The sequence below is a fragment of the Puma concolor genome, chromosome B1 (assembly GCF_028749965.1).
Source record: "Puma concolor isolate L17-30 chromosome B1, mPumCon1.1.hap2, whole genome shotgun sequence".
NCBI classification, from domain to species: domain Eukaryota; kingdom Metazoa; phylum Chordata; class Mammalia; order Carnivora; family Felidae; genus Puma; species Puma concolor.
Genome location: NC_141670.1, coordinates 158984824 through 159001644, shown reverse-complemented (window position 1 = coordinate 159001644; position 16821 = coordinate 158984824).

The window sequence follows — 16821 nt, the reverse complement described above, 5'->3', positions numbered from 1 at the left end:
AGTGTCAGTTCAATTATATGTAATGGCATGCATTTTATATAAGACAGCATTGACATTTGAAAATATGTAACTGTATTTATTATACATGCATGTTACTAAATTGATTTTCCCATGAATTAGATTAAATAATTTGGCAATGGCACTCCTTTTCCCCCCTTGCATCTGAAAGATCATTACAATTTTAATATTTACAGATTATCTCCTCTAATAGGAGGAAAGGCATAAACAGAAATATAAATAGGGAATTCTGATACTCCAAGAACACTAAAGGAGATCATTGTGTATAATAGTCTTTTTAAAATGGGATAGGCAAAAAGGAACACTCCAACTCTTTATCTCCTTAGTAACATTCGCTATTGGATTTTTTTTATTGTATAATTATAAAGTAAGTGAATTTTCTATTACCTATGTTGCAAAAGTATAAAAATGCAAAATAAAAATGACCCTTCCATTCAGGAGTTACCATCTCTACGTATCCCTTAAAACATATATTAAATAGTAGAGTTATTTGCAATTCCTATTTAAAAGTCATTCAGCAATTCCTAATTCTTTGTAATGCCAGCATTTTTCTGTGAATGCAAAGATGAACAAAGCAAACACTTACTGATAGTATACTACGAGTTAGGCTCAATAAGAAGTGTGGAACATAGAGGTCAATGAAAATTGACGTGTAGCCCTTATACTAGTGAAAGCTAGAGTTGAATGACGGCAACAGATATTGGCAAAAGCAAACACACAATCACATAAATGTTAATTTCAGAAGGTCAAGTGTTATGCATGGGTTTGGGAGATGGTGTTGGCCTGAAAAATATAACTGGATTTGGTAACTAAGAGAAGGCCATACCAAAAAGATAAGTGGCAAGCTAGAAACTCAAAGGAGACATGGAGTTAAGGTAATGCATATGCTGTAGGAATTTTCAGACTTTCAGAAGATCAACCCAAAAATACATCTTGGTGAATTTGACCATTTAAAATCTGTTCTCTCATATATTTTCTGGGTAATCTCTTTCTGGAATTGCTATACATTGAACCTGGTAAGGGATTCCCTCTGTCTCTTCTTCTTCCCGTATAATGTTTCCATTTTCTTCTCCTCCCCTCTCCTCCATTTTCTCTCTCATTATTTCTGTTATATTTTCTTGACTTTAAGTCCCCAATTTTCATACCATTTATTTTTTATTTAACAATTATATGTGTAATTTATTAAAACACCTTTTTAATACCCAATTCTTTATTTTAGGTCATGTTCTTTTTATGTTTATGGATTTAGTATTTCAAATTTCTTTGAATATTATAGGTTGACTCCTAAAAAACTTGAACTAATTTTTTTAGAATCAAGACAGATCTATTCTCCTTTGATACATGTCTTTCCTCCTTTTTGTGTGCCATTTCACTTCTACTTTTTTTTCCCCCTGTAGATATTTCTCTCCAGTGTTCAATATCATATATAGTTCAAAACTGCTTCCTTGACATGACAGCCTCAGCCTTAAAGTGTACATCACTTTACAGGTCAAGCAAGCACTCATGGATAATTAACTGATTTTATATTACCTGAGGAAGAAAATCAGATCGATCTACTTGAGGAAATGTTTCTATCCAACTGGCTGTAGAGAGTGTCACATTGCACACTGAGCAGGATGTGTGAAAGAAGAATCTCAGAAGGGGCATCATCAGTGGATGGATTTTGAGGCGTTCTTAAAAAAGAGGAACTGTTCAAATAGAAACCTAGGAGATTCTGCTGCAGCTATGCTGGCAGAAGTTACTCCTAATACAGACTGTATGTATAGTGTAGCATAAATTATTTCAGAAACTGTGAGCAAGACAAACTTTTGTGTTGGTACTGGAAACTTTTTTAAAAGGGCCAAATAGTAAATATTTTAAATTTTGCATATCATAAGTTGTCTATTGCAACTATCTTTTGTTGTACTAGGAAAGCAGCCACTTATTTTCTAAGTTAATGAATGGGGATGGCTCTGTTTCAATAAAACTTTATTTGCCAAGTCAAATGGTTGGTTGGCCTGCTGGTCATAATTGGCTGAGCCAAAGAACTGGGAAACAAGAATGCATATTTGGGGGAATTTGTTACAATTGTATTTCTGTAGGCACACTAAAAGAGAAGCATATTTCATGCAATATATACAAACACAGTTTGGCAGAAGACAATTAAAGCTTCAGTTAATATATATATTGCCAAATTGATTTTCTCCAAATAGACAATTTTAAGGACTAGTTTCTGATTTTTCATCACTTTTCAGACTGCTTTAGTTGTAATAGAAATAACTTTTTTTCGTGTTCATTTAGTTGCAAATGTATTCTAAGTTTTTTAAAGCTATTTTTCAAAAGGCTAATTATGTGTTGAAGCACATCTAAAATTGTGATAAGTGCTTAGGTGGGAAGTGTTCCTATCTGAGGAAAAGAAAAGTACTAATGGAGCTAAAGTCGAGAATGCTAAAGTGGGAAAGACAGAAGCCATGTTGAGGGAAATATCGCCTTCAAGTAATTAACATATGCCAAGAGCTACAGAAACTAAACCGTTAGCTTATATATATGTAAAAGCTGATATTACCACTTTTCCTTTCCCAACTCCCACACACTAAGTTGGTTGATGGAAGATGTCGAATTGGGAGCTTGAAGTCATAGAGTTCTGGATAAAGGTTTCATCAGCATTAATCTATTATTGCATATGGTTCATGGGAAATCTAACATACTGAGAAAGAGCATAGTGGGGTGCTTATGAAGAAGTAGAGGAAATGAATAAAAATATTTATTGTGGAACATTCAGTGAGTAATCCTTTTTTCTAATCACACAGATACTGTGGAATGATGTCAGCATATACTATGAGGATAGTTGATAATGAACTAAATATTTCCGAGGCCCAAAGAGTTACTGAATCTCAAAAAGATTGAACATTATTATGGTCAATAGAGACATTATTTATTTTTCAACGTTACAGAATCCAATTTCAAAAAATTTTGTTAGATCTGAAACTTTATATATCTATAAGAAGCAAGTGTTCATTTTCATGATGTACTACCCAGTCCGTGTGACACAGCTTTATAAAATTAGCTACAATAGGATAAAGTTATCCCAAGTTGATAGTTGTTTCTTTTTTTGTCTTCGTTTTAATCTGTGGTTGTTTTCAATAGTCTGCCATGAAACACAACATTATTGACAACAATCGTAATGATTGATCACAGTGAATCAAATTCACGCAGTCATCCAGGTCAAAAACTAAGGTGGTAGAAAATAGAATTAATTTGACAATAATATCCATATGGAGACAACACTAAGATTGTAAATGTTTAGTTGCTAAAAATCTTGGAAAAATTAATTTGTTCTTAGGTACTGGCCATGTCCCTTTTAGCTGTATGCTCATTTAATTACATTTTCCAATATATTTCATTTGGTTCCTTACAAATAATATTTTCCTGGAAAAGAAATAATTGTCTCTTCATTTCAATAAATTTCTTAACTAAATTTCTCTCATATTTCAGATTTTCTTTAAAATGACTGAGTATGGTAATATGCTACAAGTTTTAAGAAACGGTTTACTTGTGTAGTTTCTTAAAATCTGTAAAAACAGTTATATGCATTGTGCTTAATATTTGGGTTGACTGATTTTGCTTTATTGCATCAGTAAGCGATTGTCATTAAAAGTGTCATTTTGCACTTCTATCTCAAGGAGTTGGTCCCATTTCTAAATTTTGGCAGGCTTTTCATGAGAATTAATAAATAACAAAAAGGGCACTTTCAGAAGTGCATGAACTCATGAGATGATGGCTAGCCTTTGAAAGGGTAAAATTATGTTAATGTTTAAAAACATAGTTAAAATGGAAAAGGACTTAAATATATAATGTAAAGATCAAATTTTTATACTGACAGACACAGTACAATATTGTTGATGATGATGAAAATAAAGACTCAAGTACTCAATATGCAGGGCATGCATGATGACTCATTAGGCAGAGAAAATTATTACTGCCCATTAAAGAATTAGCTTTTACACAAATGGAAAAGTTGATTAGTGCACCTCAGAGTGGCTGGTTTCTAAAATTATAAAATTAATGTATGTGTGAAATGCTTAATTTCACACATAAATATCTATGAAGAGAAATTAATTGTTTCATACAATAAAAGTCATTTATTTTATATGCAGGATCAATTATTAAATCTGAAATCATAATATATCTTTTGGTAGTGTTTGTTCATGCCAATTTTGTGGCAAAGATTATAATATTCCTATGGATCTTAGAAGTTACTAAAGTGGAAAAATCTCATAATACCAATGGACATATTGCTATGAAACTAATAATTTTTGTACATGTTACTTGTATGCTAAAAATGTTTTTGAGATCCACTTGGTCAAATAGTTTATATGATGGAATTATGTAAGGAGAAAGAAAATGAAATATATTGATTGGATTTGTAGCATTGTATTAGATGATAGTCACAATTATAGAATAACTTATTAAATTAATTCAGTAAACCACATGTATTTTATCCATTGTATACCATAGCATACAATATAAAAGGTTTATGAGAATGCAAAGCCTTTAATCTTCTGAATTAATAAATACATCTGAGCTTAATATAACATGCCATCATGTAATATTTCTTACATTTAACGCAAAGTCGAAAGTCAAGATTTTATGCATCATAGTATAGCATCTATTCTCTTGAAAGTTCCATAACTGCAAAGTTGACCTGAGAATGTTACAATTTTTGTTATTGAAGTACAAATTTGTGTTTTTACCAATTAAAGCCACTTCAGTTTGTTTTATAAAGCAGGAATAAAAATGCTTATCTCATAGAGGGGATATGAAGCATCTTAAGGAAATGGCTTGAATCACTTAAGTATTTACATAGAGATAAATGTATAAATATATATATATATATATATATATATATATATATGTATATATATAGCTGTCTATAGATCTACCTATTTATAGCATATAGAGAGAGCTATCTACTGAAAAGTATATCTATAGTTGTATATAGAGTATATATGCAGTTCATATATAGTAAGTATATAATATATATTTATATATACTACATATGGATAGATGGTTTATATATGTGTGTATAATAATAATTATTATGATTATTTTCTTACCATATTGATGTCAAAATTTCTACCTGGTTCAGTGGTTCCCATGTCCCAGCGAAACCATTTTGAGATAATTAGGTCTTTCTTTCTTAAGTGTCATTCTCATTAGATCAGCTTGTAGACCCTAGCTAATAAAGCTTCAAATCCTTCTGCAAAATGACGACTGAATGAATTGTATTTAGTCTGGTTCTATCTATTATGTTAACTTATGAATATAACCAATTTCTATATACGTATTAATTATGAATAATTATAGCATAAAGCAATAGAATCTATGGAAGCACTATAGATTATGATCATTTTTTATCCACTGTATAAAATAAAACCAAACAAAAACTCAAAGAACGTTTCCTACAAGCTTAAGAAAATAATAAATCATGAAAAATTCTTTTAGTTGGAGCATGACAACATGTTCCTAATGAATAAAGCAAAGCTTAATGGATCAGGAATGGGGTAATGGGGAGAAGGGGATGAGATGATTATTAGAAAATGAGTGACATTCTTTATGAAAAATATTAGATATAGAAGGTATGAAATTGGATGTTAAACTTACTTGTTCTCAGTGAAAATAAGGAAGACTAACTTCCTTTCAATAAAAATGTTAGAAACTTGATTCTTTTTGGAAATGAAGAGTTACCCCTTAGCTGACTTATTTTTCCAAATAGCATAGTGAAAAATTAACAAACCATATCCTGAATTTTTTTATTCCTAAAAAAGTAAAACTTAATGATATAAGTACAATATTAGAATTATTTTATTATGATGCAATCTTCATCCAAGAAAAAAATTAAATTATCTTTTCAGTTGGAGTTTCTATGGTGAAATATTTATTTTTTGTTAATGCATATATATGTATAAGTGCATATATACATATATGAAAAATACATATATAGGTATTTATATTATTATATTAAGTGTGTGTGTATATATATATAAATCTTAGTCTTATAATGCTTTTGTTTGGTGTGAATATAAAAATAGAATGAACCTTCCTTAGAAAGATGATTGTTTAGGATTGTGACAAATGTTCAAAAATAATTATAGCGAAAAATTGGAGGATAGTATCTATTCATCTATTATGTAACCACTATATTTTCATCATTTGCCAGAATGTGCCAAAACAAAAAAGTAAGAAAAAAGACTCTAAACACATTAATGCACATTTCAGATAGGTATTTCACACATAAATGTTACCTAGGGTTATTCTTTTCTACAGTAAATATGCTATTAAAAAATTTGCTGGTGATTAAACTTTGGACAAGAAATTCACAGGCCACATATGCTTTCTGAGAGTGGGTGGATTTGTACTGATTCCTGAGAAGGAAATGATATCTTTTTCTCTGAGTTTTAAGTAAAGAATCTGAATAATGCTAGACATTTTCAAAAGAGTGTAAATGAAACAAAACTGGTTATCGGGTAAGATGCTCAAAGCCGAAATTGAAAATGAATTTACTCAGTGACGAAAACCTATATTTATTTTCATATAACATAAATGTTATCACAGGTAAAATTCAAGAAATAAATTACAGAGAAATTTATACATATAATAAATATAGAAATGTATATGTAGAAAATGATGTCCAAATCATTAAGGTTATTGAGACCAACTTGAAGTTCTCATGCTTAAGAGGACAAGGAAAATGGTGTACCATTTCATTGTTATTGCTTGCGTGGAGGTGCCTCTAATTCATTTTAATCTTTTATTTCTTCCTCATTTTTTGTTCAGATGATTATTGTAGGACTGAGGTTCTATGCCATCCTGTGTTAAAGTTAAAAAAAGAAAAAAGGAAAAAAGGGAGAAGGAGAAAAGAAAGGAAGGGAGTGAGGGAAGTATGGAGGGAGGAAGAGGAGAGAGAGCAAGAGAATGACAGAAAGAGAGGGAAAATGGAAAAGTAATATTTTTTAATTTTAATATTTTATGCCAGTCTTATTTTACCAAAAAATTCTTTCTTATTTCTTGTTTGTTTGCTTGCTACATGAGGAAATATCACTTGTTGGGTAAATGCTTCAAAGTAAATGTCCTAAGATGAACTAGCTAAATGTGAGGGTACCAGGACAATGTAAAGGAAGCTACATCAAACAGTCTCCCTTTAAGTACCCCTCACAAAGTGTATTGACATATTCAAATTGATGTGCAGAAACAAATCTTAACTCCAAAGAATTATTAGGCTTGCGTGCTTGCACTACAAATTACTGTTTTAATACAATGCTCAATAACTGTGCATTTTCCCCCATTCACATATCACATTCACTATATAATATAATAAGGAGGGTGTAAAGTTTTCCTCAACTGCTAACATTTCACAAAACTTTCTAATGATCGGGCAGAATAGCATTTACCACTTATTTTAAACTTTTAATGATCATTCCCCCCCATGCTTAGCAAAGCAGCTGTTTTTCTCTGAGACGGAGGCTTATGCCAAGTTTAAAATGTTAATGTTGTTGAGCCATGTGCTCAAGCATTAAGTATCTCCAATTTCCAAACTGAAAGATCTTGGCAGCTCTCACTCACTTAAATAAACTCAGAAAGAGACTTATAATACTAGAGGGAAGAAAAGGAATCCAGCCACTTTTCTTCTTCAACTTTGTGACCTCTCTAAATGGCCAGAAATACTAAGGATCCTTTTAATAATCTAAAATGAGCAGAATATTGATTGTAGTAGTTGGCCTAGAAGGTTGGGTTTTAAATTAACAAAATGAGATATGAAAAGAAAGGGGTAAATTATAAATAAGAGTGTGTGATACCAAGGTGAAATAAGTGAGATTATAAAAACAAGTAATGGTTTTAAATAAGTTCAAGGTTCTTAGTTATGAAAATTTTGTGTAAGCCATAAGATAGTCTTTCAAATATTTGAAGATTACTATAATTTTCACAAAATTCTTTTCTTTCCCAGGGGGGGAAATTCCCCAGCTTCTGTGAAAGTTATCTTCCCTTTGTTGTGTCTTCAAGATCTTTTGATTATCATATATTAAAATTTATGTTTTGGCTTGCATTTCTATGAATTACAACACATGTAGAGGTTCATGTAACCAACTAGCACAGTGAGAATACAAAACAGTTCCATTGTCCCAAAAATATTTCCTTGCGCTATCCATTTAAAATCATATCTCCTTTATCCTTAGACTCAGGCAAAGACTGATAGGTATATAATTCACATAATGTCATGTAAATGTCATGTAAATACTAAATTTCATGAAATATGTAACCTTTTTTGTTAATGTTTATTTATTTTTGAGGGGCAGAGAGGGGAGGACACAGAATCTGAAGCAGGCTCCAGGCTTTGAGCTGTCAGCACAGAGCCATACACGGGGCTCGAACTCATGAGCCATGAGATCATGACCTGAGCTGAAGTCAGACGTTCAACTGACTAAGCCACCCAGGTGCCCCTAAAATATGTAACCTTTCAACACAGACCTCTTTCATTCAGTACAATGTCTTGAAGATCAGTTCAAGCTGTTGCATGTATCAATAGTTTATTCTTTTTTGCCAAATGGTATTCCATTCTATTGATGTACCAGTGATTGTTTATGTACCACTTGTTGAAAGATATGTGGGTTCTTTCCAGTTTTTGGTGATTGTGAACAGAGTTACTATAAAGATTCAAGGGCAGGTTTTTGTATGAACATACATTTTAAATCCTTCAGGGCAAATAACAGGAAGGGAATTATGTCACATGGTTAAGAAAGAAAAAAAAAAAAAAACTTACTGGATAATCCCAACAATAGAATTGAACTGATGGAGGAAAGAATCAGAAAAACAACTGAGGAAAATTGGGAATAAAATTACTTTTATCAAAGTGTTCTAGTGAGAAATTAAAAGAAAACATTTGAGAAGTCATAACAGCAGACACATGGAAATATCTTTAAAAATATTAGTTCCTTCTGACACACGACAGATGCAATATATCAATGTTAACACAATCTATTAAAATAAATTATTTCTCTAATTCTCCCTGGTTTAAAAAATCAAAACATTTCTAAAGGAATTTAAGAAATATTTCTATGATACATTAAGGGCTCTCTATGTATATTAATTTATTTTTATTTTATTTCAGGCAAATGGGGATTCTGGTGGTCATTTTTCTTAGATTCTTTAAGGCAGTTTAGATACAAAATGTGAGAGACTATATTCTATAAATGTGATGTTTACTAGTATGAATTTTGGCAAATAATGTAATATTATGTCTGTATTTTGGAAAACAGTACAGTCATTTTTTTATTAGTATATAAACTTTATTATTAAATTCAGGTTTTTTCCAACTATAGTTAGGTTTACTGTTCTAACATTCTTATATATATTTCACCTATTTTCCTCTGTTACAGTGAAGGCAGTATTGTTCTAATGCATTTTCTAATAATGTGGTAGCATATATAATGTGTCTGAAAGACCTGTGTGAATATGTGTTCATTTTATAGAGAGTCTTTTATATTTCTGCATTTTAAATACATTTTACCAGTGTTTTGAGTGGTTGTGAGACACTTGGCCACGGCCGAGGTCAACAATAGCACTGAATCTATAGGGTTGGAAACAGGAGCCAGACCTGGCTTCCTGTGCATCAGCATCGTTTGAGAAGGCTTTCTCACCACGAACATTTGCATGATAAATTTATGGACTCTGGCTCTACCAGCTTGATTGAACACATTGCATTTTGCTAAGAACAGCATGTCAACTAGCACAGTCAGCATCCATATACATCTGGGAAAACTGCAACTGTTAGAATTGTGCCATGGGAGTGAAGACAAGAAAAGCTTTGTCAGCTGTCAGTTAGACATTTTCCTTCACTATCTATTTTATAGGTGATGAATGAAAAGTGTTGCTAATATTCAATGCAGTATTTCATATATTACTGTTTAGACTCTGATTTCTCCACAGGTAAAGAGACAGGTCAAAAAAAAAAAGGCAAAAAGATAGGAAAAAAATAGTTGCTTTTAGTCCTAATACTTGGGTAGACAAGAAGCAAGAGAATAATTATGAGCATAATAAAAAGTTTGTGTGAGAAAGCAGCTGGAGGTTGGTGGGCAGAAAGCAAGGCTTATGGCAATGATTCACTTTAGAAAAGATCATTAGTTCCTCTGTCACCCACAAAAAAGCAGCAGGATTTTCTCTAACAATGATATTTTTCCATTATCTGAAATAATTGCATGATTTCGACCCAGGTCTGAAGATTTCAGGAGTTTGTCCACAGGGAATTTTGTTTGAGAGCCAATTTTTCTCTATTCTCCATGTAATTTAGACAGGAATTTTTGTCTCAAAGATTAAAAATATTCATTTGAACTTTCAACTTAATTTTCCCAGATGTAAACTGCTTTGAAAGTAGATTTTGAAAATCTGAGGTGAATGGTCAAAATAACTAGAAATAAGAATATAAATTTGTTGGAATGCATTAAAAAAAAACTAAATGAAAAGAAAATTGAGGAGGTATTTGCTTTGTCTATTCCAGAAGGGCATCAGTTATCTTGTTAGTGTTAAACAGGGACATGATCTTACTGTAGATTTGGATGAGTGATTTAGAATAGCTATTTAGCAGTTTGATGTGGTCACTGCGACATCACTGATTTTGTTTCTAGACACTTTGATGCAACCTGCAAAGGAAATCATTATGCTTGAAGTCCTTAGTACCAGTGACTTGTCATACTGCTTTAGAATGAGGTGGGACATGAGGACGAGACAGGGCTCAAGAATGTGTAGAGACTGAGACATGTGGTAGGATGAAGAAAAGGCACAATGCTTTGGTGATTATATAAAGTTGCAAGTTTCAAGTGAGGTTGCATGCTGTAGTTGGGTCACAAATGTCTGATGCATCCTCGGTTATTAAACAAAACATTCTAAATCCATGACATTGCTTTTTTTTTTTTAATTTTTTTTTCAACATTTATTTATTTTTGAGACAGAGAGAGACAGAGCATGAATGGGGGAGGGTCAGAGAGAGGGAGACACAGAATCCGAAACAGGCTCCAGGCTCTAAGCTGTAAGCACAGAGCCCGACGCGGGGCTCAAACTCACGGACCGTGAGATCATGACCTGAGCCGAAGTCGGCCGCTTAACCGACTGAGCCACCCAGGCGCCCCATGACATTGCTTTTTTTACTGCAGGTATCACAGATTGCTTCGCTCTGTATAACTCTCGCTATTGTGGAATGACTGCAACTGACAAGTGTATATGTTTCCCCAGTTTGTTCATGAATGCTTTTGGAAAGGAATTCATTCCCTAGTCATGAGATCAGCTTGCTTATGTTTGTATTCTCCTAGAATAAACGTGTCATTTAAATCCATTGATGTATCCCCCATTGAAGATTCATAAAAGAAGACAGTTGTAAACTTAGAGGGAAGGCACTATGCCAAGATATCAAAGTCAACATTAGAGCACAGTTCTATTGAGATCATGGTCAGAAAAGGAAAAGAAAATTGTTGGAAGGCCAAGCCAGTGAATATATTAATAGAGCCAAATCAAAAATTAGTATTTAGAGAAAAGGTCAAAATTGACATAGAAAGAAAAGGATGTGTTGGACAAGGTATCCAGATGTCAAACTGCATGAGAATGGAATAGGGTACCTTTAGATTGGGTCCAAAGACTACTTCTGTGACACACTCTTTTACAGGCCTAGTCTGCCATTCCTAAGGTTTTCCCTTACTAGGAATTGAAGCAAATAAATTGCTGGTTTGGAGGCTTTATGCCATTCAGATCTCCTCAGGGACAGATTTGTATCATATTAGAAGTTCCTTTCTACTGTTTTCCTGAAGTAAAAGTTCAGTAACGAAATACATTTGCAAACTCTTAGAATAAATTGATCATGAGGCATTCTGGGTGAATTGTTTACTTGAGGAAAATAAATCACTGTAAATACTAAAGTTTCCAAACATTTTATTCATTCTACCTCTTTTTCCGTCTCCCTCTTCCACATCAATTTTTATCCCTCTTTCTGTTAAACTCACAATTCAAATATCGCTTTCCTTTAAGATTTATGATCTCTCAGACTCTTCATATTTGGAGTAATTTGTACTGTATTCTATCCCTGCCTTAAAGGAAGTCCCCATGTTTTTAAAGCCTTGCAGGAATAGCAAGCAAAGGAAAAAGAAACTTTTTTTTTTTTTTTTTTTTACTTAGGTAGAATAGGTCCTCAAAGCTCACATAAACTTCAGCCCTGTATACAAAGGTAGTAAATTATAGAGGAGAATGAAGAGAAAGACCCCACTTGTAAAAACAAGAACATTTGCCTAAAAAAACCCCTTGAAATAGATAGCTAATCTTAAAATGGTAGGTGTCAAATATTTTTCTTTATTAGTAGGAGTACTGTTATTATTATCCCCACTTGATAGATGTTGACTACTTAGTCACATAGGGACACATTAGCACGAATTACCCAGATAGTCCTGTCATAGCTAGATTTAGACTCAGACACCAGGTTTTCTCTTAACCTCTATGCTCCCCTGCCCAACTTTCATTCAATAGTTATTGGGAGTCTCGTGCTGTTCCCAGTATTTTTGCACATGGTGACGGTTAAAAATCTTCAGAGAACCCTAGGGAATAAATGCTAATATTATTCTCATTTGCCAGATAAGTGAACTAAGACATAAAACTAATATATACTAAATAGGAATACAAGCTAAGAGAATTTGGTTCCAGAGTCCTGACAACCTTAACCTTCAGAAGGCTGGTCTTTAAAAGTGGTATTTGGTTTTTGAACAAATGAGAACATATCTAATATGAATTTGGCATGGAAAAAATTGAAATAAAGTTATACAGTCCCTCTCTTTAAGGTGCTCACCATCTAATAAAAACAATAATTGTAGAGAACATTTGGAAAAGGTGTTAGGTGGGGAAAAAATCAGTCTTGAAATTTGCATACACATTCTAGAAGGGATCTTTGAGTACAGTTGTTAGAATCTAGTAGTTGGGAAAATATTATTTGCTAACATGCTTTTTTTACATTTAAAAAGTAAATTATTGGGGCGCCTGGGTGGCACAGTCCGTTAAGCGTCCGACTTCAACCAGGTCACGATCTCACGGTCTGTGAGTTCGAGCCCCGCGTTGGGCTCTGGGCTGATGGCTCAGAGCCTGGAGCCTGTTTCCGATTCTGTGTCTCCCTCTCTCTCTGCCCCTCGCCTGTTCATGCTCTGTCTCTCTCTGTCCCAAAAATAAAAAATAAAACGTTGAAAAAATAAATAAATAAAAAGTAAATTATTATGCCTTAAATATCTTTAATTCCACTCCAAAATTCTTTTACTTATCAGGAAACATGTAAGTATGAGGAATTGTTGACACAAGTGCTTTGAGAGTTGAAAATATTGGATTAATCATTACTCTTATTTAAAAAGGAACATGAAGGGGCGCCTGGGTGGCGCAGTCGGTTGAGCGTCCGACTTCAGCCAGGTCACGATCTCGCGGTCCGGGAGTTCGAGCCCCGCGTCAGGCTCTGGGCTGATGGCTCGGAGCCTGGAGCCTGTTTCCGATTCTGTGTCTCCCTCTCTCTCTGCCCCTCCCCCGTTCATGCTCTGTCTCTCTCTGTCCCAAAAATAAATAAACGTTGAAAAAAAAAAAAATAAAAAAATAAAAAATAAAAAAAAATAAAAAGGAACATGAAGAAAAAAGTAAATTTTTAAATTAATTTTCATTAAGTTTATTATATTTATATTTATTTTCTATCTTGTCATTTAAAATGTTGAGTTTATATAGCTTTTAATTTTAAATTTTTTTAGATAAAAAAGAATAAGAATATGTCATAGCAATTCACTTTCATTTTTTAAATTTTTTAAAAAAGTCATTTATTTATTTTTGAGAGAGAGAGTGAGAGCAGAGGAGGGGCAGAGAGGAGAATTCCAAGCAGGCTCCTTGTGGTCAATATAAGGAGGTGGGGTCCAAACTTGAATGGTGAGATCATGACCTTAGCCAAAACCAAGAGCTGGACACTTAACTGACTGAGCCACCCAGGCACCCTGAGTCATAGCAATTTTTAAAAATAATTAGTTAAGGGGTGGCTCAGTCGGTTAAGTGCCCGACTTGAGCTCAGGTCATGATCTACTGGTTTGTGAGTTTGAGCCCTGCATTGGGCTCTGTGCTGACAGCTCAGCTTGGAGCCTGGGGCCTGCTTCGGATTCTGTCTCCCTCTCTCTCTGTCTCTCCCCCACTTACACTCTGTCTCTCTTTCTCTCCAAAATAAATAAACATTAAAAATTAATAATAATTTGTTGATTGTAACTTCATGGGTCTAGCTCTAATCAACTCAAAAGACTTAAACATCCTTAGATGCATATCTAAAAGTTACTATTTTTCCTTATTAAAAACAAATAAACTGAAAAGTTTACTCCAGATTCATAATCAGAAACTTGATTTTCCCTGTTACTTTCAAATAGCAGTGATCATTGTTAGATTTAACTTCAGCATTATAAGGATAAAAAGCACTAACTTCATGCTACTGCTGTATTAGCTCAGAGATTAATAATCAGTTAGAGCCTGTGTCTTTGAGAAAGACCTCTTCATTGAGTGATACAAATTCTACTGATTCCTGAAGCCATTATAATTTAATAACTACCATTATTTTTTCCTTATGGGACATCACCTAAGTAAAAGATATTGTTCCTGCACACAAGGCTGGCTCTTCCTAAATAATATGGCTGTTCAAGTACCTGTATTTCTGGTTATTAATGTGGCTTAACATTGTACATATTTCTATATTAACATATTAAAATAGTTACACAACCTGCTTAGGTAAACTTAAAGCTTCTGAGAACCAATGATAGCAAATTAATACACATTATCATTTAAGGACCTTTGATGTTCCAGATGAGTTGTTGGATGTATTACCTCTAATCCCCCAAACAACCATGCTAGGTGAGAAAACCGGAGAAGCAGAGAAGTAAACTAGCCAGAGACACTGATGTTTTCATATAACTTGCTGTGAGTTTGAAGTCTGTACATGACATCCTATCGATGCTCATAAATAGGAGATATAATTTTTATTTCTGGCCTCAACTGAAGTTATTAGAAAATAGATTAATTCCATAAAACTGCTTTCCAGATTTCATGGAAATGTGAGAATAGGAAAATGGAGAGAATGCACACACACACTCACTTTTCAGATTTTGGAATAACAAAAAGGGATACTAAATATTACATCACAGAAAGTTACATGAGTTCTAAAATATGTCTCTATATGAAGAGGGATGGGTTGCCCAAACCATATACTAAGAGCTAGAGGCTTTTATTTATATTGGCATGTAAGTTGTTTTGGTATTCCAATGTTGATATAATGAAATATTAAGCTATATTCTAATAAGCCCATAATGTTAATAAGATACCTAACTTTCAGTCCTGCCCTTACCATAAATATGTGATCAGGTAAGTCTCCTAATTCCCAGAACCTCAAGTTTATCATGTGTAAATGAAATTATCAATTAGATGATTTCAAGCCCATCCTTACCTTAAAAATCTTGATTTTATTAGAATAATTGCTAGTGAGTGTCTGGATTCATTTAGAAAATGTGTATACATTGAGACCAAAACTGGTGAGTCCTGGCTAGAAATCATGTTCACTATTTGCTATATATTTATTATTGAGATTACATATTCGGTTAATAAAAGTCTCTTAACAGATGAGATTCCTGAGTCAGCCTTGCATATAAAGATTACTGACTATCTCCAGGGAAGGAGATTGCCAGGAACAAGATCCCTGCATCCTTGAACCTACTATGGTCACAAGTTTCCATGGGTTATATACACAGAGGACATATCAATTTCCTTTTATGACTAGCTAGAATTTGGCCAGGGATGGCAAAGTTAGATGCAGTCAGGGGTCAGGCAGATGATGAAAGGGCCAGATACATAACATTTGGAAGTGGAAGGCTTATGGAAATCCAGGAAACACATGATCTATGAAGATATTAAAAGAAAAGTTTAATTTTAAGACTACAGCATCGATCCTGAACTCATCTCCTCCCATGGACATTCAGGGTCTACAGCTACATATGGAACAATTTCCTCTCAAAATCCTAAAGCCTGGCTGAGCAACTAATAGGCATCTGGCAAAGGAGGAGAAAGCCACATCAAAGCAGATAGGAGAAGCTGGCACACAATCCCTCCATAAACCCCACCCCTGCCACAGCACCATGGAAGGCTCCCAACAGGACTGTGTCTGAAGATTTACAAGACATTAGCAATCTGAGAAACTCTTCTTAAAAGGCTCATGTTCTCCAACTCACCCGCCCCAGGGCCCAACTCAGAGGGAGCCAATTGTACCCAAACTTAAAATGAAGTAGACTCACCTGCTTATATTAAAACCTCAGCCTGAAGAGCAGGAATCTAACTTAACACACACATCTAAGAGCTTGCTGGAACACTCTGTGGACAGAGAATGGTGGTTGCCATCTTCACATTTCCCCTTGGCTGTGCTCCAGAGCATCACTATCCCTAGGATGCAAACCTTTACATGCATCTAGCTCCCTGATTCTTGCAGCTGACACCCAGGGAGTACCTCTTGATCACCTGGCACTGGAGGCCAGGGAGCTTGCATTCCTGGTCACATGGGACCAAATTAATTGGTGTCACTCAGAAAGAAGCTCTTAACCTTGTCTGGCACCCTGATTTTGTGACTGCTGTCAGGGGGACACTACTACATCGTTGGGCTCTGCTGACCAGCAGGGCTTTTGTTTGTGAGTCATGAAGATAGTAACCAGTGAAAAAGTTCTTAAACATCTACAATTCCCAGGGCTCAGCAAG